Raw genomic sequence first — 23,430 nt, 5'->3', positions numbered from 1 at the left:
ACAATCGACTTATATCGAGGGTAAGAGTCTTCTTGATGTCCCCCTTGTCTTAAATGAACTTTAATCATGGGCTAAAAAAGTTAAGAGGAAATTTCTTGTGTTCATAGTTGAGTTTGACAAAGCGTTTGATTCGCTCAATTGGGGTTATTTAGACTCGATAATGGAACAAATGGAGTTTGGTAGAATTTGCAGAATGTGGATAAAAGGATGCCTCTCCTCCACTGGGGCTTCTATCCTAGTGAACGGTTCACCCACAAAAGAATTCGAGATCAAGAGAGGAGTTTGGCAAGGTGACCCAGTTTCATCGTTTCTTTTCATTCTTGCCATGGAAGGTCTTAGTGTTTCTTGAATGAAGCTTGTGGTCATCATATATTTCAAGGTATCTCGCTCCCAAATAATGGCACTTATTTATCTCATCTTATGTATGCGGGAGACGTTACCTTTGTGGGTGAATGGACCGAGCTTAATTTTATCAACCGTAATAGACTTTTAAGATGCTTCTATATTGCTTCCAATCTCAAAGTCAACCTTTGCAAAAGTAAGGTTTTTGGAGTTGGTGTTGATAATACGGAGGTGGCTAGATTTGCTAGTATTTTAAATTGTGAGCCCGTGTCTTTTCCATTCACTTATCTTGATTTACCTATTGGAGCAAACATGAGGTTATCTCGTAATTGGAAGGTAATTATTGATAAATTCAAGTCCAAGCTCTCTTCATGGAAGGGTAAGAACCTCTCATTTGGTGGGAGGCTTACTCTAGTCAAATTCATCTTTGGGAGTCTTCCTCTTTATTATTTTGCATTTTTAAAACCCCAAAAAAAATGATCGAGTTGTTGGAAAGCAAGAAAGTTTCTTTGAGGTGGTTTAGTTGACAAGCGAAAGATCCATTGGGTCGCTTGGAACATTGTGACAAGCCCCAAGGATAATGGTGGGCTCGATGTCGGTTGTCTGAGATCGCTTAATTTGGCACTTCTTTAAAAATGACGGGCGGTTAAAAATTAAGAAAGAGAGCTTTTAGTCCCTTTACATCAAAAGCTTACACAATATTATGGGAGTTGATGGGAAACCTTTTGCGAAATTTGTACCTGGCTTTCTATATACAAATGCACATGGACCTTGAGGAGTGGGGAATCTCGATTGATGATCTTTTTATAAGACACTTGGGGATGGTAAAGATACATTTTTATTAAAGATAAACGGTGTGGTACATTTGGGTCTTAAAGATACCTATCCACAGTTGTACAAAATTTAATCTAACAAGATTTGCAAGGTTGGAGATCTTATCTTGAGCAGAAAGGGGACTGTTTTGAATTGGAGTCGGTCCAGACAGCCTAGGCGCCGAGAAGTTGTTGCTTTACTAAATATGTCGACTGTCATGTCAGATGTTGTAACATCCCGAATTTCAAGTGTGTCTCTTAAACCCTTCTCTTTTCCAAGATTGTCAATTTAAGTCCTTAAATGATGTATTAAGTCAAATGAGTACATTGGGCGTACTGAAGAGTACGCTGCACGTACTCATGCGCTTAAGTTGGACGCGGACTCGCCTAGGTACGTTGGGCGTAGCGGGTCCAGATGCAAACCCTAATTTGTGGCCTGTGCACTATAAAAGGAATGCTAAGGCCTTGTCCTCAGCCACCATTTGAGAGAGTGAAACCCTAAGAGAGCATTTCCTTCGTCCTAAAGCTTGTGTGAGTGTTTTGAGCTAAAAGTGCCTTTGTGTGTTAGTGAAGAAGAAGGAGGGGTGCTTGTGGAGGCTAAGGTTTGGAGTTCAAGCTTGGATCTGAGTTCTTCTAAGGGAGGAGCTTCACTTAGAGGTATAAAGCTCAAAACTTTCCTCGTTATTTTGGTTTGGTGTTTTATGGTCCATTTCTAGGGTTTAAGTCCCAAAGGTGGAGACTTTATGAGCAAAAGGGGCTCCATAGACCTAGATCTGTCCCATTTCAGTGTTATGTGTGTTGTTGATCCATAAAAATCCCAGCTTGGTCGTCATTATGAAGTCATGTTTGATTTATGGGCTTTAAAGGGTTGGAAGTGGAATGTTTTGGGTATTGGTGACTCTCATAGCCATGGAAAGGCTTAAAGTCACCAACTTTATGGATTAAGAGGCTTAGGGGTAGTCAGATCTGGGAGTTGGACGTGTTTCTTAACCGTTTAAGACCCCAAAAGCAAAGGAGCATGAAACTGGGATTTACGTGGGGCGTAATCCCAGTACGTGCAGTGTAGGGGGTCGCGTTCCCCGATTCTGTGAGGTTGTCGGGTACGCCCAGCGTACAGATTTGGTACGCGCAGCGTAACCCGGAGAGTTGACTTTTGTTGACTTTTAGGGTTTGGTCAATGTTTGGGTCTTTGAGCCATGAGAGGGGTAAAATGGTCTTTTACCCTTTTGAGAGTGCTAAGAGAGGGATTTAGTCTAGCCTTGAGAGTTGTATTGATTAGAGTACTTATTCCATGTGATTAGGCGGAGGCTAGACCAGACTTTACTAAGTTCGAGATTTACCGAGTTACCCAAGGTGAGTCTTCTCACTATACTTTACCTAGAGTGGTAATTAGAGTTATATGACAGAATATCTTGTATGTTATTTATGTGATTGTGATACACTACATTCTTTCTATGTGATTCATGTCGTGTATGTCCCAGAGTTTACAGAGTTAGAACTGGAAGGTTCACAGGGTTAGGACCAGAGGGTCCATAGAGTTAGGACCGGAGGGTCCATAGAGTTATAGCCTCGAGTGGCTAATATGTGTTATATGTGGTATTTTGGGGAACTCACTAAGCCTTGTGCTTACAGTGTTTGTGTTATGTGTTTTAGGTACCAGTGAGGATCGCGGGAAGGCGTCGGCATGATCAGTACACACTATTAGAGTTTTATACATTTGATCTTGGGATATGATTTTATGGATTTGTTATGTGATACATTGAAAATTGAGAATCTTTATGAATGAAATTACAGTTTTAAAAAGTGAAAATTTTGTTTGAAATTTACGTCGTTACAAGTTGGTATCAGAGCCTTGGTTTGAGGGATTTGGGTGCACCTTCGGGCGTATCTGAACTCAAACTGAGGATTTGAGAGTTTTTCAAAATAAAACCACAAAATTTTTCTAAAGGAGTAAAAAGTTTTTGAAAAGAATAGAGCAAAGCAGTGTGTACGATCAGTCAGCGCCCGAACGGTGATTTCCCAAAACACCCTTATATTATGTGTTATGAGATATGATATGATATATTGTGCATGTTAGAGTAGGCTAGGTATTCTTATTAGGACTATAGTGGCCTGATTTGTGATGCCTTAGCCTAAGGATTATGCTGCTAGGAGACGCTTGAGAGTGAGTAGGTAGCAGCGAGGAGCTTATGAGAGGTCTGCTAGAGAGTAACTTAGTCATAGTGAGAGTAGAGTACTCGGAAATTGGGATCCTAGGAGGAGGACTTAGGGTGAATAATGATGCGGTGTGGACGGTAGTATTGGGCCAGTACTACTGAAGACACCGGATCAGTGCGCAGCCCAAGTAATAATCCTTAGGGTACCAGGGATCGAGTAGGAATGGGATATCGAGTGTAGGCATACTCGAGCGAGTCTCTGATATTTTGTGTTGTATTTCATAGAGACATCATGGTTGGGACACGCCACACACCTGAGAGCAGTGGTGTTAGTGATGAGGAGATCCGTAGGTTGATTCATGAGGAAGTGGCTGCTGCCATCCGAGCCGAGATACCGGAGATGTTTGGGTCTATCAAGACCACTTTGATCGAGACTTTTGACGAGCGTTACGCTGCTCTTACTGATGTTGGTATTGTTGTGGCCACTACAGCCGTCGCTGCTGCGAGGTTGCAGGGGGGTGACTTGTTGCTGTACCAAGAGTTCAGCAACACGAAGCCACCAGAGTTTGATGGGACGCAGGATCCGATCGGTACGATGAGATGGATTTCTGATATTGAGGGATGCTTATATACATGTTCTTGTCCGGATCATTTGAGAGTTCGGTTCTCGTTGAACCAGCTTCGCTTGGGAGCGAAGGACTGGTGGAAGTTTGTGACAGCGCACTATTATTCTGCAGAGCTTGCCGCGGTGACCTGGGAGAGGTTCACCGCTATGTTTGGTGATGAGTACGTTCCCCGGTGGAAAGGGAACGTTTGGCTCAAGAGTTCTTGACCCTCAAGCAGGGTACCGAGTCCGTTACAGTGATCACCAGGATATTCCATGAGAGGGAGATGTTTTGCCCTGAGCACATGTCTTCTGAGCAGGCACGCATGAGTCGGTATTTGAGCATTTTGAGGAGAGACATCCACGAGTTCATGGCTAACTCGTCGTACCAGACATTTGTCGAGCTTCAGGAAAATGCCCCGAAGAGGGAGATTGAGCTCGAGAATCAGGCCAGGGAGGAGGCGGAGTCTCAGGGGAGGGATTGGTGACCGGCACAGTCCCAGTCGGTAGCCAAGCGGGCCAAGCCCGCCGATTCGAGATCAGAGAACCAGAAGGGCCGCACTTGTGGCAAGTGCAGCAAGATTCATGAGGGGATTTACAGAGCAAGGTCTTGCTACAAGTGTGGCAAGGAGGGGCACATGGCCAAGGATTGCCCCCAAGGGGTTTGCAGTTTGTTTTAATTGCAACCAAACCGGACACCGGAAGGCCGAGTATCTGCAGTTGCGGGGGTCAGCACAGGGAGCATTACAGGGATCTGCCCCTACTACTGTATGATCTACAGAGAGCTGGCCGGTGAAGGCCGAGGCGCCATAGGCTGGTGGGAGAGTCTTCCAGTTGACAGCGGAGGAGGTCCGCGCAGCGCCCGATGTTGTGGCTGGTATGTATTCTTTCATCTATTTATTTTGATTTTGTGGTATTATGCTTATATTATGATATGTATAGGTACATTTCTTGTGAGTTCTGTACCTGCTTTGGTGTTATTTGACTCGTGTGCGAGTCGGTCTTTTGTGTCGTTAGCCTTTAGTCAGCACATCAGTATCTTTCGAGAGGCGTTGAGTCGACCTTTGCGAGTTTCCATAAATGACGAGAGAGCGGTGTATGCCACTGATGTGATTCGAGGATGTGTACTTGAGATCTTCGGCGTTGATTTTCCGATTTATTTGGTCCCAATTGTGATAAGAGGTGTCTGTGTCCTTGTGGGCATGGACTGGTTGAGCAGGTTTGGAGTGGTTATCTACTACGAGCGACAGCTGGTGACCATACGAGACCCTAGTGGGGGAGCTCTTACGGTTTATGGCGAGGGTACCCATTCTGGGTCAGCATTTTGTTCGGCCGCTAGAGTGAGGCAGAGCCTATAGCAGGGTTGTAGCGGATTTGTGGCTTATGTGGTGGATACGAGAGTAGATGCAGAGAGACCAAGGTCGGTCGATGAGGTCCCGATAGTGCGTTAGTTTCTGACTGTTTTCCCCGAGGAGTTGTCGGGAGTGCCTCTCGAGAGGTAGGTAGAGTTCCGTATCGATTTGGTTATGGGGGCAGCGCTTATCGCAAAGGCGCCCTATCGCCTTGCGCCACCAGAGATGCAGGAGTTATCCTCACAGCTGCTGGGGAAGGGGTTTATTTGGCCGAGTAGCTCATCGTGGGGAGCGCCGATCCTTTTTGTCAAGAAAAAGGATGGTTCACACCGGATGTGTATTGATTACCGGGAGTTGAACAAGCTAATGGTCAAGAACCATTACCCCTTACCGAGGATCGACGATTTGTTCGATCAGTTGCAGGGAGCGTCTTGGTTCTCCATGATTGATCTGAGGTCTGGATATCATCAGATGAGAGTGTGTGATGAGGATATCCAGAAGACAGCGTTCAGGACTCGTTATGGGCATTACGAGTTCGTGGTGATGCCTTCCGGGCTCACCAATGCACTGGGGGTGTTCATGGGTCTCATGACAGGGTGTGCAGGCCAATGTTGGATCGTTCGGTGATCGTGTTCATTGATGATATATTGGTGTATTCGAGATCCAGAGAGCAACATGGGGAGCATTTGAGGGAGATACTCGAAGTACTGAGATAGGAGAGGCTTTACACCAAATTCTCCAAGTGCGATTTCTGGTTATGAGAGGTCTAGTTCTTAGGACACATCGTCAACCAAAATGGGATATTGGTCGATCCGGTCAAGATTGAGGCTGTGATGAGTTGGGAGGTGTCGAGATCCCCTTCAGAGATCAGGAGTTTTCTGGGGTTGGCCGGTTATTATCGGAGATTTATCAAGGATTTCTCCAAGATTGTTGTTCCTCTCACCAGGTTTACCCGGAAGGGCGTGGCTTTCAGTTGGAGCCCGGAGCAGCAGGCCTCATTCGAGACACTTTACCAGAGATTATGCGAAGCCCCGGTGTTAGCCCTTCCGGAGGGGATGGAGGATTTTGTGGTATATTGTGACGCGTCAATATCAGGATTGGGTGCGGTGCTGATGCAGAGAGGGCACGTGATAACATACGCATCGAGGCAACTAAAGCCTCATGAGATGAGGTATCCTATTCACGGCCTGGAGTTGGGGGTTGTGGTGTTCGCCCTCAAGATCTGGCGTCACTATTTGTATAGGGTTCGGTGTACCATATACATGGACCACAAGAGCTTGAAGTATCTGATGGATCAGCCCAGCTTGAACATGCGCCAGAGGAGATGGTTGTATATGGTAAAGGATTATGAGTGCGAGATCCTGTACCACCCGGGCAAGGATAACATTGTAGCCGATGCCTTGAGTCGTAGGGCGGAGAGTGCCCTGATAAGGGATGTTTGTATGAGGTTGGCAGTGATGACTCCGGTGTTCGACACCATTCGGGAGGCCCAGGTAGAGGCCATGAGACTGGAGAACCGCAAGAGAGAACGGGTGATCGGGCAAGTATTTGAGTTCATTGCCGATAGCCGAGGGCTTATGACCCTTCAGGGCCGGATTTGGGTACCATTTGAAGGCGGGGTACGTACCATTTTGATGGAGGAGGCGCACAGATCAAGGTTTTTGATCCATCCCGATGCCACTAAGATGTATTTGGACATGAAGATAGACTATTGGTGGCCCTGTATGAAGAGGGATGTGGTGTGGTTTGTAGAGAGGTGCTTTACCTATCGCAGGGTTAAGGTCGAGCACCAGCGACTGAATGGAAAACTACAGCCACTTGAGATTCCCCAGTGGAAGTAGGAACAGATTTCCATGGATTTTATCACCAAATTGTCGAGGACTGCGAGAGGTGTCGATGCAATTTGGGTGATCGTTGACCGGCTGACAAAGAGCGCTCATTTTCTTGTTATCAGTGAGAGCTCTTCAGCGGAGAGGCTGGCAGAGTTGTATGTGAGAGAGGTGGTATCGTGGCATGGAGTACCGATCTCGATCGTGTCGGACCGAGATGTGCGTTTCACTTCCAGGTTTTGGAAGAAATTCCACGAGGATTTGGGTACGAGGCTGCATTTCAGTACCGCATACCACCCACAGAAGGACGGTCAGAGCGAACGGATGATTCAAACGCTTGAGGACATGCTTAGGGCATGTGAGTTGGACTTCGGAGGAAGATGGGACACATATCTGCGGTTGGCTGAGCTTTCTTATAACAACAACCACCATTCGAGTATCGGTATGCCTCCCTTTGAGTTGTTGTATGGGAGGTGGTGTCGGACTCCCATCTGTTGGGGAGAGGTCGGGCAGCGAGTGTTGGGTAGCATTGAATTAGTGCTTCAGACGACAGAGCAGATACAGCAGGTTAGGCAGAGGTTATTGACATCTCAGAGTCGCCAGAAGAGTTACGCGGATAGGCGACGATCCGGGCTCAAGTTTCAGGTCGGAGATTTTGTACTCCTGAAGGTGTCTCGTTCGAAAGGAGTGATCCGATTCAGGAAGAGGGGCAAGCTGGGGCCCAGGTACATCGGTCCATTCAGAGTGTCCGCGAGGGTGGGCAAGGTAGCATATCGTTTGAAGCTACCTACGGAGTTGAGCCAGATTTATGATACCTTCCACGTGTCTTAGCTGAGGAAGTATATATTCGACGAGTCGGCAGTGGAGCCGTTGGAGGATATCTAGGCGGACGCGAGTCTGAATTATGTTGAGAGACTGATCGTGATCTTGGACCGGAAGATCAAGGTTCTGAGGAACAAGGAGGTGCCTCTGGATCATGTCCAGTGGCAACATCGGAGAGGGTCCGAGCTGACTTGGGAGCCGGATTCAGACATACGGGAGCAGCATCCGGAGTTGTTTGCGGCATGAGACTTCGAGGGCGAAGTCTGGTTCTAGTGGGGGAGAATTGTAACATCCCGAATTACAGATGTGTCTCTTAAACCCTTCTCTTTTCCAAGACTATCAAGTTAAGTCCTTAAATGATGTATTAAGGCAAATGAGTACGCTCGACATACTAAAGATTACTCTGCGCACCCAGGGTTACGCTGGGCGTAGCGGGTCCAGATGCAAACCCTAATTTGTGGCTTATGCACTATAAATGGAATGCTAAGGCCTTGTCCTCAACCACCATTTGAGAGGATGAAACCCTAAGAGAGCATTTCCTTCGTCCTAAATCTTGTGTGTGAGTGTTTTGAGCTAAAAGTGCCTTTGTGTGTTAGTGAAGAAGAAGGAGGGGTGCTTGTGGAGGCTAAGGTTTGGAGTTCAAGCTTGGATCTGAGTCCTTCTAAGGGAGGAGCTTCACTTAGAGGTATAAAGATCAAAATTTCCTCGTTATTTTGGTTTGGTGTTTTATGGTCCATTTCTAGGGTTTAAGTCCCAAAGGTGGAGACTTTATGAGCAAAAGGGGCTCCATGGACCTAGATCTGTCCCATTTCAGTGTTATGTGTGTTGTTGATCCATAAAAATCCCAGCTTGGTCGTCATTATGAAGTCATGTTTGATTTATGGGCTTTAAAGGGTTGGAAGTGGAATGTTTTGGGTATTGGTGACTCTCATAGCCATGGAAAGGCTTAAAGTCACCAACTTTATGGATTAAGAGGCTTAGGGGTAGTCAGATCTGGGAGTTGGACGTGTTTCTTAACCGTTTAAGACCCCAAAAGCAAAGGAGCATGAAACTGGGATTTACGTGGGGCGTAATCCCAGTACGTGCAGTGTAGGGGGTCGCGTTCCCCGATTCTGTGAGGTTGTCGGGTACGCCCAGCGTACAGATTTGGTACGCGCAGCGTAACCCGGAGAGTTGACTTTTGTTGACTTTTAGGGTTTGGTCAATGTTTGGGTCTTTGAGCCATGAGAGGGGTAAAATGGTCTTTTACCCTTTTGAGAGTGCTAAGAGAGGGATTTAGTCTAGCCTTGAGAGTTGTATTGATTAGAGTACTTATTCCATGTGATTAGGCGGAGGCTAGACCAGACTTTACTAAGTTCGAGATTTACCGAGTTACCCAAGGTGAGTCTTCTCACTATACTTTACCTAGAGTGGTAATTAGAGTTATATGACAGAATATCTTGTATGTTATTTATGTGATTGTGATACACTACATTCTTTCTATGTGATTCATGTCGTGTATGTCCCAGAGTTTACAGAGTTAGAATTGGAAGGTTCACAGAGTTAGGACCGGAGGGTCCATAGAGTTATAGCCTCGAGTGGCTAATATGTGTTATATGTGGTATTTTGGGGAACTCACTAAGCCTTGTGCTTACAGTGTTTGTGTTATGTGCTTCAGGTACCAGTGAGGATCGCGGGAAGGCGCCGGCATGATCAGTACACACTATTGGAGTTTTATACATTTGATCTTGGGATATGATTTTATGGATTTGTTATGTGATACATTGAAAATTGAGAATCTTTATGAATGAAATTACATTTTTAAAAAGTGAAAATTTTGTTTGAAATTTACGTTGTTACAAATGTGAAGTTGGTTGATGTTGCAGACTCATGGAAATGAATTGGGGATATCTCTGGTTTATTCTTGGCGTCTTCCTTAAGGCATTTAATTGTTGATAAGTGGGTAGTGGTGAAAAATAGTTGAGTTTTAAATAGGTTAACTCGATACCTTTGAAAACAAACTGTTTTGTCTTACCCTCCTCATTGTGTTGCAGTTAACCTTACTGTCTATGCGGTTGTCTTACCCTCTTCATTGTGTGTTTTCTGTAATAATGAGATTGAGGATGTGTAACGACCCAAATTTTCACGACCAAAAATTTTGTTTAAAAACATTACTTTGGAAAATATTAATAGCTAAAAACATCGTTTGATCAACCATAACATAAAGTGAACCATGTCTGAAAACCAAAACATACAACCAATCAAAATATCAGAGTACAAATCCCAGTGAAGCCCGTAAATGCGGAAACCAGAGAGTGTGTGTGTGTGTGACATGCTGCTACCGCGCCGGCTCCTTTCCCCTAGTTGAGGAGGTACCTGAAACCAAAACTGAAAACTGTAAGCACAAAGCTTAGTGAGTTCCCCCACCGTACCACATACCAAATAATCTCATAACATACATATATTGTCAGGCATATCTGGGTGCCCGACCTTCCCCTTCGGCCCTCTCGACCGGACATTGCCTAGCATATCTGGGTGCTGGCCTCCCCTTCGGTTCTTTCGACCGGATACTGCCTAGCATATCTGGGTGTTGGCCTCCCCTTTGGTCCTACCGACCGGATACTGCCTAGCATATCTGGGTGCTGGCCCCCCCCCTTCGGTCCTACCGACCGGATACTGCCTAGCATATCTGGGTGCTGGCCTCCCCTTCGGTCCTACCGACCGGATACTTCGGGGACTATCTCCCCCTACTGTCACTACCACATAGCATCATATCATACTAGCACATAACATAACGCAGGCAATACCTAGATGAATATCACAGAGACAAACATCTACAAATAACTCCTACTGGTGGGCCGGCATTGTGGCCGTAGACCCACCGCTACTGGAAGGTAACTCACCTCGAAGTAGCTGCTGATCTGATCGGGAACTGACTGCCTGTTGCTGCTGCTGCTCCGGAAATCCTCCGGCTGTAGTTCCCACAACATACTCAATCAAACACTGCTCACTGACCTTTGGGTAAAATGACCATTTTACCCCTGACCATGCCCTAAGTCAAAGTCAGAGTCAACTTTCAGTTGACCCGACTCGCCGAGTTGGCTTTCCAACTCGCCGAGTCACCACCCAAACGATTGACCTAGATCCCGTTCCTACTCGTCGAGTTAGGCGACGACTCGACGAGTTCTCCTTCTAAACCGATATTCAAGTCCTTCATCCTACTCGCCGAGTTGTATGAACAACTCGTCGAGTTCATCTTCATCCGACGGACACTTATGCTAAGACTCGCCGAGTTGTATGAACAACTCGTCGAGTCCATCTTCATCCGAAGAACTCTTATGCTGCGACTCGCCGAGTTGTATGAACAACTCGCCGAGTCTGTTCTTGATCTAAGGAGATTGCCTTGAACTCGCCGAGTCAGGGCATTAACTCGCCGAGTACCTCCATAGATGAGTTCAGCTTCCGACTCACTGAGTCACACCCCGTGACTCACTGCTCACTCGACACTACGAAAAGGGGACAAACTCGGAGACTCGCGAACAGACTCGCCGAGTCATATGAACGACTCGCCGAGTCGTTGCCATGCACCCACTAAATACACAGATTTGCTCGATTCCAGTCCATGCCATTCACAGATCTGGACTTCTAGGACACGAATCACACATAAAGTTTCCAACTTTACATGTGGATATCCACCAATATGGATTTTAGGGCTCAAAATGTCTCAAATGGGTAGATCTAGGGTGAACAAGCAACATGGGGCCATAAAGCTAACAGATCTGAGCTCCTGGAGCTCAATCTTGCCTAGATCCAGAGGCCAAACATCTTATTACGACATATAATGCACATACAAGCTTGGGGATTTGTCCAAGAAAGACCTAAATGAAGTACTAAGCATAGAATCATGGGGGAAACGGGTTATACCTCAAAGGAACTGCTGGAAGAACACAATAATGCCTGGATGGCTTCCCTTCTTCTGGATCTAGTTCCTTCCTCCTTCAAAACCTTCAAAAGCACACAACAAAGCTTCAATTCTTCAAAGAACAAGCATAAACGAGGGTTGGGAGCTCTGGGGAAAGAATGGGGGCTGGCCTGGGGCGGATAAGTCGCTTAAATAGGGTGCAAACCCCTGAAACTTAGGGTTTCATCCAACAGCTGTGACTCGCCGAGTCCAGGATATGGACTCGCCGAGTCACCAACTTAAACATGTCCCGGGTCCCGCATCCACTCGGCGAGTCGGGCCTATGACTCGCTGAGTCCAAGGCTAAAAGAAAGGAAATACTCAAATAACATTTACGTACCAGGAACCGGGTGCTACAGGATGTTGATCATATTTTCTTCAGTTGTAATTTCTCTTCTAGTATTTGGAAATGGTTCAAGTCTTGGAGCAAATTCTTGGAAACCATCCCTGTCAAGAGAGGATATTATCCAAGTTATGTAGTTCAAAGTCGTTTCCAAAAAAGATCGCAAGCTTCGTTTGACCTTGATCTATTATGTGATTTGGTTCAATTGGAAAGCTCAAAATTTTGTTGGTTTTCAAAAGGTCGAGGTACGCTCCATTGAAGTTGGCTGATGATTTACAGCTGGCAGCGTTTAATTGGATTAAGCATCGTACGGAAATTCTAATTTATGTTGGTTTAATTGGTGTAATTTTCCTTATATTTCTTGTATGTTGTAACCCGCTAGCATCTTGCTAGTGTTTTTTGTTTAATACATCCGTCGTTAAAAAAAAAACCCAATATATTTATCATTTTGTGGAACAACATACTAAAAACCACTATATACAACATTCAAAGTCACCATATGATGAAATATACTTGATTGCTTCCTATACTTGACTAATTTTCACTCGACCGATTTTAACTAACAAATCAATTTTAAGAGAGAATGCATTCGAAAGAAACAACGTTGTAACGCTCGTTTCATGTATCATTTATCTCTCTAACATTTTAGGGTTTTGGACTGGGAATCGATGAGTTGGAGAGCTGAAACTCGCCAAGTATGGATTATTTTGGATGCGAAATTAAGAGTCTACTCGACGAGTTGGAAGGAACAACTCGACGAGTAGGCACTGGAAAGGAAAACCCTAGTTTTTCCTGGTTTTGCACCCTATATAAAGAACTTATGTCTCATTGTGGCCCCCCTAATCATCTTTACAGCCCAGAGAAACCCTAGTTCGAGCTTTACACCTTCTTGAGTGTGTGTGTGAGAGCCTTGCAAAGTGATTTTGGTGTGGTTGTGAAGGAATTTGGAGCTTGAAGAGGTTGGAGCAAAGGGAGAGGTAGTAAATCCGACATATACTCAGTGTTAGCAACCTTTTGGAGGTAAAAAGTCTTTACCTTGGCTTTCCATTCTTAGATCTTCCCTTATGCAAGAATATGGTCATTTCTAGTGCAAAATGGACTCAATCTCGGGTTTGAGCTTGTCATAAGGACATGGTCTCAGATCTGGACTCCTCTAGGCCCCATGGACATAAAGTTGGCGACTTTATCTAGTCTTGGCCCTTCTCCATGCCCTAAACCTCTTCCTAAGCTTAGTTTTGAGTGTTTTAGCCTCTTGAGGCCTTTCATGCACGTAAAATTGGCAACTTTACATGGTAACGACACCCTAGGGGGCTGGATCTATAGTTTGGAGCCTTGGATTCAACTAGAAAGGACTGAACATGAAAAGGGTTGAAGGAACTCGATGAGTTGCTTAGCCAACTCGACGAGTTGGGCAGGGTTACCCATCTTCTGGATTCTGAGTGAACTCGGTGAGTTGATTAGAGTTTTCGGTCTCCTGAATCGAGTCTTCGGTCTCTTGGACACTAAAGAACTCGACACGTTACTCAGGTAACTCGGCGAGTTGACTCGAGTTTTCGGTTTTATGGACTCTGAAGGAACTCGACGAGTTGCTAGGTGCCCTCGACGAGTTGGGGTCAGCATGGATTGTTGGCTTTGACTTTGACCAAGGTTGACAAAGTTTGACTTTGAGGGTATTTTTGGTATTTCGAGATTTTGACAAGTTAATCACATGGTGGTTGTAGACGGCTGAGTTGGAGCTGCGAGTCGGGTCTTATCTTATCAGTTCAACATTTCTTGAGAAGTGAGTCTTCTCACCATACCAATGGGTCCAAGGCACTAAGGTCAGCCCATTATATGATATATGGATTGTTAGTTGATTATGTTATATGATGGAATCACATTCGTATGGAAGTCCCTGGGGGGGTCCCGTGGCAGTAGATTAAGACAATGAAGAGGTTCCTATGACATTTGGTATAAGTCCTTGGAGGGTTTCCATGGCTTCCTAGTATGTTTACATGTTTAGCTTGTATGTTATTTCTATGGTTAGTGAAGACCGTGTGGAGGTTCCCACGACAAGTAACCAAGACCACATGGGGGTTCCAGTGGCAGTTAGCCAAGACCACGTGGGGGTTCCAGCGGCAGTTAGTTAAGACCATGAGGGGGGGTTCCCATGACAGATAGGACCACGTGGGGTTTCTAGTGACACTTGGTATAAGACCTTGGAAGGTTCCATGGCATCCTTATATATTTGTATGCATGGCTTATGTATTATGTGTAGCTTATAGAGCTATTATGGATTATGTGTGGGGTATGCTCTGGGGAACTGACTAAGCATTAGCTTACAGTTTGTTTATTTGTTCCAGGTACTTCAGACCCTAAGGGCAAGGCAAAGTTTGATGGCACAACATGAACTCTCTGGCATTACACTTGGGGACGCTCTGATATTTGAAATAAAATGTCGATGTTATTGATTTTGAAAACAATTTCATTGAGATTTCATATTTTATGGGAATGTTTTGATTAATTAAAAATTAAATTTTTATTTGGAAATTTGGGTTGTTACAAGTTGGTATCAGAGCCTTGGTTTAAGGGATTCGGGCACACTCGGGTGTGTCAGGACTCAAACTAAGGAAATGATAAAATTGTTTTCAAAAATTAAAAGTTAACAACTTCTTAAAATTGAAAAAGGGGAGAGTGAAACGTGTGTGATCAGCCGAGCCCAAGTAAGTAGTTCCCCAATATGTTAGTCATGTTATACTGATATTTGGACTATGATAATCGTATGAATCTTGATATGTGTATGCTTTTAAATTGTATATGGTTAGGGTCTTATAGCCTTAGAATGATTGATTTGGCCTTATTTCCTGTTCCTTGTCTGGTTGTGGTCTTAAGGTAGAGTCTGTTATTCAAAAGTCTGTTTGATCCTGTTTTGTGTATAATTTTCATGCATAAGGTAACCTGTTATGATTGATAAGGCAACCAGTGTGGAAGGATCCCTTTTTTTGGACATCTTGATCATCATGTTTATGGTATTGCAGTGCAGTATGGTGGTGACACGACATGGAGCTGGGGGATCGGGATCAAGATTCGGATCTGGGTCGGGCGATGGTACCGAGCCCATTGATGAGAGGTCGCACGAGCTTATTTCAACCGAGGTTACGAGGGGAATCCTTGACACTACCCCAGTGATTTTTGGGACGGTCAAGGAAGGGATGATAGAGATCATGGAGGAGCGACTCAGATCCTTCCGAGCTGAGATTGTTGTGGACCAGGTCGGGGCCCGAACTCCCTCATTCGGGGAGTTCAAGGCGTATGGAGCGCCTGAGTTCTTTGTGGTCAGGTACCCGATAGCTAGTCGACGCTGGGTGGCAGACATGGAGAATGCCCAGCGCACGAGCTTTTGCCCTGATGCAGCAAAGGTGGGGTTTACCTCGTGTATGTTGAGGGATCGAGCTAGGGATTGGTGGGAGGAGGTGACTAGCCAGGTGGGAGCAGCTGGTGTAGCTAAGATAACATGGGCTGAGTTTGTTAGATGTTTTGATCTGGATTTTGCACCATCTATTAAGGTGAAACAGTTAGTGAGGGAGTTTCGGGAGCTCCAGCAGACCACCGAGACTGTGGCGGAGATCACCACCAAGTTTCGGGAACGACCACTATTGATCTCGCAGTATGCTGCGGATGAGGACATGAGGAGGATGAGATATCATTCCATGCTAAGGGATGATATCCATGGGTATTTGAGCTTTACATTGTGCAAAACCTTGAATGATATGGTAGAGAAGGCCCGTGGGTGGGAAATAGAGTTGGAGCTTCGCACTAAGCGAAAGCCAAAGCAGGTTCAAGCAGCGGTGGGTCGGACTAAAAAGCCTAAGACCTCTGACACTTCGAGTAGGGTCCAGCAGGGTCGTGGCTGGTGTGCCATGTGTAGGAAACCGCATAGTGGATTTTATCGGGGAATGTGTCCAGTACGTTATACTTGTGGTCTGTCGGGCCATAGGAGTAGGGACTGCCTCAAGAAGGGTTTGATATGTTTCCACTGCAACCAAGTTGGCCATAAAAAGGCCGATTGTTCGAGGTTGCAGGGAGGAGGAGGAGCAGTGATGACATATGCGCTCGTCACAATGAGGGTCACTGATGGCTGCCCTGCTAAGGCGGATACTTCTGCGGTGAATAGTCGCGCATTTTAGTTGACTACCGAGGAGGCACATGCAGCCAGACGTCGTGGCTGGTACGTATTTTACTTTTCCTGCTTGATATTGATTTGAATTGCTTATTTGTATATATGTGCACCTGTATAGGGAACTTTTTGTTCAATGGTATGTCAGCTCATGTTCTTTTTTATTCAGGAGTTACCCGATCGTTCGTATCTCTTGCGCTTAGCAAGAAGTTCCGGGATGCCTCGGGAACATTGGATTCCATGCTTGAGGTTGAGATTGCTGACGACCGCACTGTGAGTCCTGCGAGGGAATATCGGGACTGTGTCCTAAATGTGTTTGGGGAGAGGTTTCGGGTTGATCTAGTACCGATACCGTTGCAAGGTCTGAAGGTGATTGTCGGGATAGACTAGTGGGGGCTAATGGGGCCATGAAAGATTATGAGCGCCAGCTGGTGAGAGTTCAAACCCCAAGTGGGGGAGAAATGGTTATTCATGGGGAGAGGGCCCCATAGGGGCCAACCCTCTGTTCAGCCACAAGGGCTAGGAGACTTCTCTAGCAGGGTTGTTCGGGATTTTTAGCATATATCGTGGATACGAGGGTCAAGACCACGACAAATTTGGGCAGTGTGTCGGTCGTACAAGATTATCGGGATATCTTTCCCGAGGAGTTGCCTGGAGTGCCTCCGGAGAGGCAAGTAGAGTTTCGCATTGATTTGGTGTCGGGTGCCGCTCCGATAGCTAAGGCATCGTACGAGCTAGCTTCACCTGAGATGCAGGAGCTGTCTACGTAGCTTCAGGAGCTACTAGACCGAGGGTTTATACGTCCAAGCAGTTCCCCGTGGGGAGCATCGATCCTGTTCATGAAAAAGATGGAAGGGTCACACAGGATGTGTATTGATTATCGGGAGTTGAACTGATGGGTTTAGCCATATGAACATTCCTATGTGCACATGCAAACCCTAATGCTTGGATCTAGGTTTCTCTAATTGAACATACATTGAATCCAAGACTTCTAATGGCTAATAGAGTATAATAACAATATGAAATCAGAATTAGAAGTTTACCTTGAATCACTTGCTTGATCTTCTTGTCCTTGGAGCTTTAGAGTCACAATTCTCCTCTAATGGATTACAAACACCAACTAGCAAGAGGATGATTTGAGAGAGAGGAGGGGGAAGAGAAAATCGGCCAGGGTTTCTTTTCTATGCAAGAGTGCCGATTTCCCTTGACCCCTAGGGTCTATTTATACTAGTGAGGCTCCTAGGGTTTCACCCTTAAACCCTAATTGGATAACTTAGGCCCTAATCAATCCAATACCATAATTGATAAGCCTTTGGACGAATTCAAGACCTATCCAAAGTCCTTAAAACCGTCCCCCTTTATCCATAAGGGATTTATAGCCCAAAGTACAACTATCAACCACTTGACAGTTTATGCCCCTTTATTCAATTAATCTCTTTAACTCACCAAATTAATTCCTTATTAATTTATGACTTATATTAATCAAATAATAATATTATTATTCTTTATATTATTCTCATAATATGTTAATAATATTTCTTCTCTCATAATAAATCATCCTGTCAAGTTGCTATGGTGAAGGCAACCCAAAAGGACCATGCACAACCAGGTCAAATACTTGCCTAATATAGTTGCAGCCTTAGACACTATTCCAACAGTCTCCCACTTGGATAAGTCTAGTAACTATATATACAAGTATAATCCGATTAGCAATCATAGCTCTCAAAGATGCTGTCAAACTCTGATCTAATCAATCTTGTCCTTCAGATAAGGGATCGTACAGTCCTTTGTTTAGATATCATGCTAACAATTCTATGGAACTCGTTTGTCTAGAATTTGGTTTCTCGATCTCCGATTCATTTGACATAGAACTTAATCGAACACATCAATTCAGTTCTGACCGGGCCCGACACATAAGTCAAATCAAATCATCGAGCGGCCGAGATATCGCTTTTACCTTCTTAGGATAAAAGTAACAGATAAACTTCGACTTATATCCATTTACTTATTCATTAATCAATTATACACAACAATGCGTTTTATAACATCAAGTTACTGATGCGGTTTCGCATTATCAATGTACAACCAATTACCAAATAACAAACCATATATCTAGGTTTTAAGACCATATGATATTATTGTCTCGCGATCACCCTTTTTATCACATTTCATAAGGTGATTCCAGCAAGCGCGGGTTTGTTCCAATGCTCAAAACTAGTTCATAAGCACTCATGAACGTTGCAGCAAACCTTTGTTATGTCTAATACCATTTAGACAATCTACACACCAATTCATGACAATCTTCATTCATATCTACTTCCAACATATGAACGATTGTGGACAATTTGAATAATTCGATTATTCTTAATAAACTCAATTATTCTGGAAGTCAAAACATGCAAAGTGAAAAAATAGTTAAACAATTAACATAAGACAATAACATTACTCATAAATAATACTCTTTTATTTAATCATCAAATGTTAATTACATTTATCTATTACACGTTTCTACTACTATCTAATCTATACTAATATCATCCTTCAACCCAATACTCCTAGCATGCTGCAAGTGCTTAACCCTACTCAGTCCCTTCGTAAGCGGATCTGCTGGGTTATCTTCTGATGATATCCTCTTCACCACGAGTTGTCCTTCTTCTACACGATGTCTAATAAAGTGATATTTTTTGTCGACATGTCGAGATCTACCATGATCCATTGGTTCCTTGGTCAAGGCAACCGCTCCTTCATTATCACAAAAAATCTCCATGGGCTCCATTATGGCAGGTACAACTCCAAGATCACTGATGAAGTTCTTCAACCATATTGCCTCCTTCGACACTTTGCTCGCTGCAACGTACTCTGATTCACACGTTGAATCAGCTACGGTTTCCTGCTTGGAACTTTTCCAAGTTACTGCTCCTCCATTCAGGGTAAAGACCCAGCCCGACTGCGAACGGTAGTTGTCCCTGTCGGTCTGAAATCTGGCGTCACTATACCCTCGCACCTTCAAGTCATCACTCCCTCCGAGGACTAAGAACCATTCCTTCGTCCTCCGAAGGTACTTAAGGATATTCTTGACCGCAATCCAATGGGCTCTGCCAGGGTTCCCTTGATATCTACTAACCATGCTCAAAGCAAAGGCTACATCAGGGCGAGTACAAGTCATAGCATACATGATTGAGCCAATTGTGGAAGCGTATGGAACTCGGCTCATTTCTGCTATTTCAGCTTCGGTACTCGGACTTTGAGTCTTACTCAACTTGGCATTACTTTGTATCGGTAATTCTCCCTTCTTCGAGTTTTCCATACTAAAACGTTTCAGTACTTTATCTAAGTAAGTGTTCTGACTAAGTCCTATTAGTCTCTTACTTCTTTCTCTCACTATCCTTATTCCCAAAATATAGGAAGCCTCTCCGAGGTCCTTCATAGCGAAGCACTTCCCGAGCCAGGACTTAACCTCCTGCAGAGTCGGGACGTCGTTTCCTATGAGTAGTATATTATCGACATACAGAACGAGGAAGCTTACTATACTCCCACTGGCTTTGACATATACACATGATTCATCTTCGCTTCGTACAAATCCAAACTCTTTGACTTTCTCATCAAAGCAAAGATTCCATCTGCGAGACGCTTGCTTAAGTCCATAAATGGACTTCTCAAGCTTACACACTCTATTAGGATGCTTCGGATCGACAAAACCCTCTGGCTGAGCCATGTAAACATCCTCAGCCAACTTCCCATTAAGGAAAACGGTTTTGACATCCATTTACCAAATCTCATAATCATGAAATGCGGCAATAGCTAGCATCACTCTAATAGACTTTATCTTCGCAACTGGTGAGAAGGTCTCATCATAGTCAACTCCGGGAGTTTGAGTAAAGCCCTTCGCAACCAATCGCACCTTATATGTGTGTACGTTTCCATCCACGTCGGTCTTCTTCTTGAAGATCCATTTGCACCCAACGGTCTTACGTCCGGGCACATTATCAACCAAATTCCAAACTTGGTTGTCATACATGGACTGGATCTTGCTGTCCATTGCCTCTTTCCATTTCGCAGACTCCGGGCCTGCCATGGCTTCCTTATAGCTATTAGGTTCATCAAGATTTATTAGTGTACCATCACTAATATACGTGTCCCCTTTGGTAGTAATATGAAAACCATAAAACTGGGGATGAACTCTAACTCTATCGGAACGTCTAAGAGGTAAGGATCCGTCAATCGGTTCAACCGGAGTTTCCTCCTCGGGTTGAGTGCCAGCGGTAGAGGTTCCTGCATCTATCAACTCTTGAATCTCTTCAAGCTCGATTTGCCTCCCACTGTCTCCTTGGCTTATGAGTTCTCGCTCTCGGAAAACTCCTCTCCTCGCAACAAAGACAACATTGTCCTTCGGTCTATAGAAGAGATATCCAAAGGATTTCTGCGGGTAGCCGATGAAAATACATCGCTCACTACGAGGTTCGAGCTTGTCGTGAGTATCTCGTCTTACGAAAGCCTCGCAACCCCAAACCTTGATATGTGCTAACGAGGGAGCTTTCCCTGTCCACATCTCGTGAGGTGTTTTGGCAAACTTCTTAGTAGGGACTCGGTTAAGGATATGGGCGGCAGTCTCTAAGGCATACCCCCAAAAAGAGATAGGTAGTGAAGCACGACTCATCATAGAGCGAACCATGTCTAACAAGGTTTGATTACGCCTTTCTGCCACACCATTCAACTGCGGTATCCTAGGTGGCGTCAATTGTGAAACTCTTCCACACTCCTTGAGATAGTCGTGTGTAACGCCCGGGTTTCAGGGCTAAGCATATTTGTCAATGTAATAGTCTAGGTCAACTATTGTAACTCTTTTTGAAGTAATAAAGATGAAATATTTGAGTATTATGTGAATTATGTGTATTTATGTGCTTATAATTTAATTATAAATGTATAATTAATAAAGAATAAAAATAAACGTCAAAATTAAAGTGTGAGATAAGCCCGATATCTCTACATAAAGTTGTATAATATGTCTCAAGGTTTCCGTACATATAAAGAACGCCGAAATCCGAGTTATAACGAAGAAGTTATGGCCCGTCGAAGTTTTACGGCAAAACCAGCACGGCACCTGGAAGCGTAAATAGTGAATTTACGATAGAGCGAGTTTTAGCCTTAACGATATAAACGAAAATCGTAGAGTATGTTAAACTAAGAACATCTATAAAAAGAACTCCCAAATCTGACTTTGTATGAACAAGTTATGATTTTTCGAAGTTTCGGATTAGCGGTGTACAGCCCGAAATTCGAATTTTAGTTCGAGCGGTTTTTGGCTTACGCGACCTAAATGAGAGTTGAATATCTCATTAATAGGAACTCAACGGTAAAAACACAGACGAAAACGGAGTCCGTATGAAGGAGTTACAAATTCTTCGCGGTCATTTAGCAGTCTAATCTCCTCCTACTGTTAAATTTAAGATCGGTCAAGAATTAGCCAACGGAGTCTAAATGAAAGTTGTAGATCCTGTTTTTACCTACGCGTGGAAAAAAAGAACGTCAAAAACGGAGCTCGTATGCAAGAGTTATGATTTTTCTAAGTCGGGAGGCTGTTGTGCGAAATCGGGTGACGTGGCGCAATCCTGGCCGTTGCTTCCTCCCCAAGGCTAGCCACCAGATGGTAACACCTGGCCATAAAACTTGACGAGTTTTGGTGATTTCCAGCCTATAAAAAGGGTGTCAGGGCATCCTCATTTCTCACACCTTCCAACTTCTCTTTCTCTCTCTAGAATCTCTCTCTAAGCCTCCTTAAGCCCCCTAAAGTCTAGGAAAACCCCCTAGCACCCGAAGGAAGCCCTGAGGCTCCCGGAGTCCCGAGAAAAGGGGTCTTTCGACTCGGGAACGCTGCTCCAGCGAAGCCCAGTTTTTGAGAAAACCCGCTGTAAGTGAGCTACGCCTAACCTATTTAGTTTAGCTTATGTTTTAATATAGTAATGTTATTAGGACCTTATAATAAGTACTTGGGCTATTATTATGGGTTATATAAGTATCGTTTAACACTTATATAATAGTAATAATAGCTAGACTATTAATTAATCGCGGTTATCATTAGACTAAACCCCAGTGGCAATGATACTAGGTTTTACCAAAGGAAAAGTGTGTTAAGAGTAACGATGTGCTGTCCAAGCGCCGAGTCACCACCTACTCAGGTGAGTGCATAGTTACTTTCAGATTACACATAGATATGAATTATTTTATATAAATTACGTGTTATGTGTGCATATTATCTGAATACTTGCTATCTATGCTGGATGAACATTGTTATACATGTTTTCAATGATTTAAACTGTATATGTATTTTATATCTAGAAAATGTGTTGGGTACAACATGGGTAGATGTAATAGTTGTTGTGTGACGAAATAAAATAATGAGAGGCCTCGTTATAGATGTTATTGATGAATCAGTCATCTAGCGGAGTATAGATGACGACCACGGACTATTCTAGACAGTGCAGTGGAACACTAGCAGGCTCGCAACCTATAGGTGTTTATTCGAAATGTGTGTTTATTTGAACTGTGTGCTCACCAGATGTACTCCATCCCCCACATGGTTGCCTCAAGGACATTTATTGCTGAGAAATCTCCTTAGCAGTAGTGTCCGTCCCGATGATAATCCTTCGGGTAGGTCCCTTATGATAGATGCTTAGGGACGTAATGTGAGGATAACAGGAACGGGTAATCGGGTTTGTTTAATTTAATGAAGTTAATAAACTTATTTATTGTGGGCTGAAAACCCTATGTGCTCACCAGGCTCCCAAGCCTGACCCACTCAGTTTCTTGTATTACAGGTAGTGGCGCATGAGCATAGATGTGATGTCTTGGGATGAGAGATTAATCGGATATAGGCCTATAGATATGAAATAATGTAGTAAGGCTTATATTGTACTGTTTATGCTTTTGATCTGTACGAACATGACATCCCAAGTCTTTTAATGAAATACATTTCTATGGAAATGCTTTTGATAAATCTTTATCATATTTTGTTTTGGGACAAATCCGCAACACTTTTATTTAAAATGTTACTCTGATTTTTAAACAAAGCATAAA

This window comes from Lactuca serriola, chromosome 8 (genome assembly GCF_051521515.1).
Source record: "Lactuca serriola cultivar US96UC23 chromosome 8, Lser_US96UC23_V15, whole genome shotgun sequence".
Taxonomy (NCBI): Eukaryota; Viridiplantae; Streptophyta; class Magnoliopsida; order Asterales; family Asteraceae; genus Lactuca; species Lactuca serriola.
The sequence above is the reverse complement of the archived record's forward strand: the minus strand, read 5'-3'. Positions refer to the sequence as shown.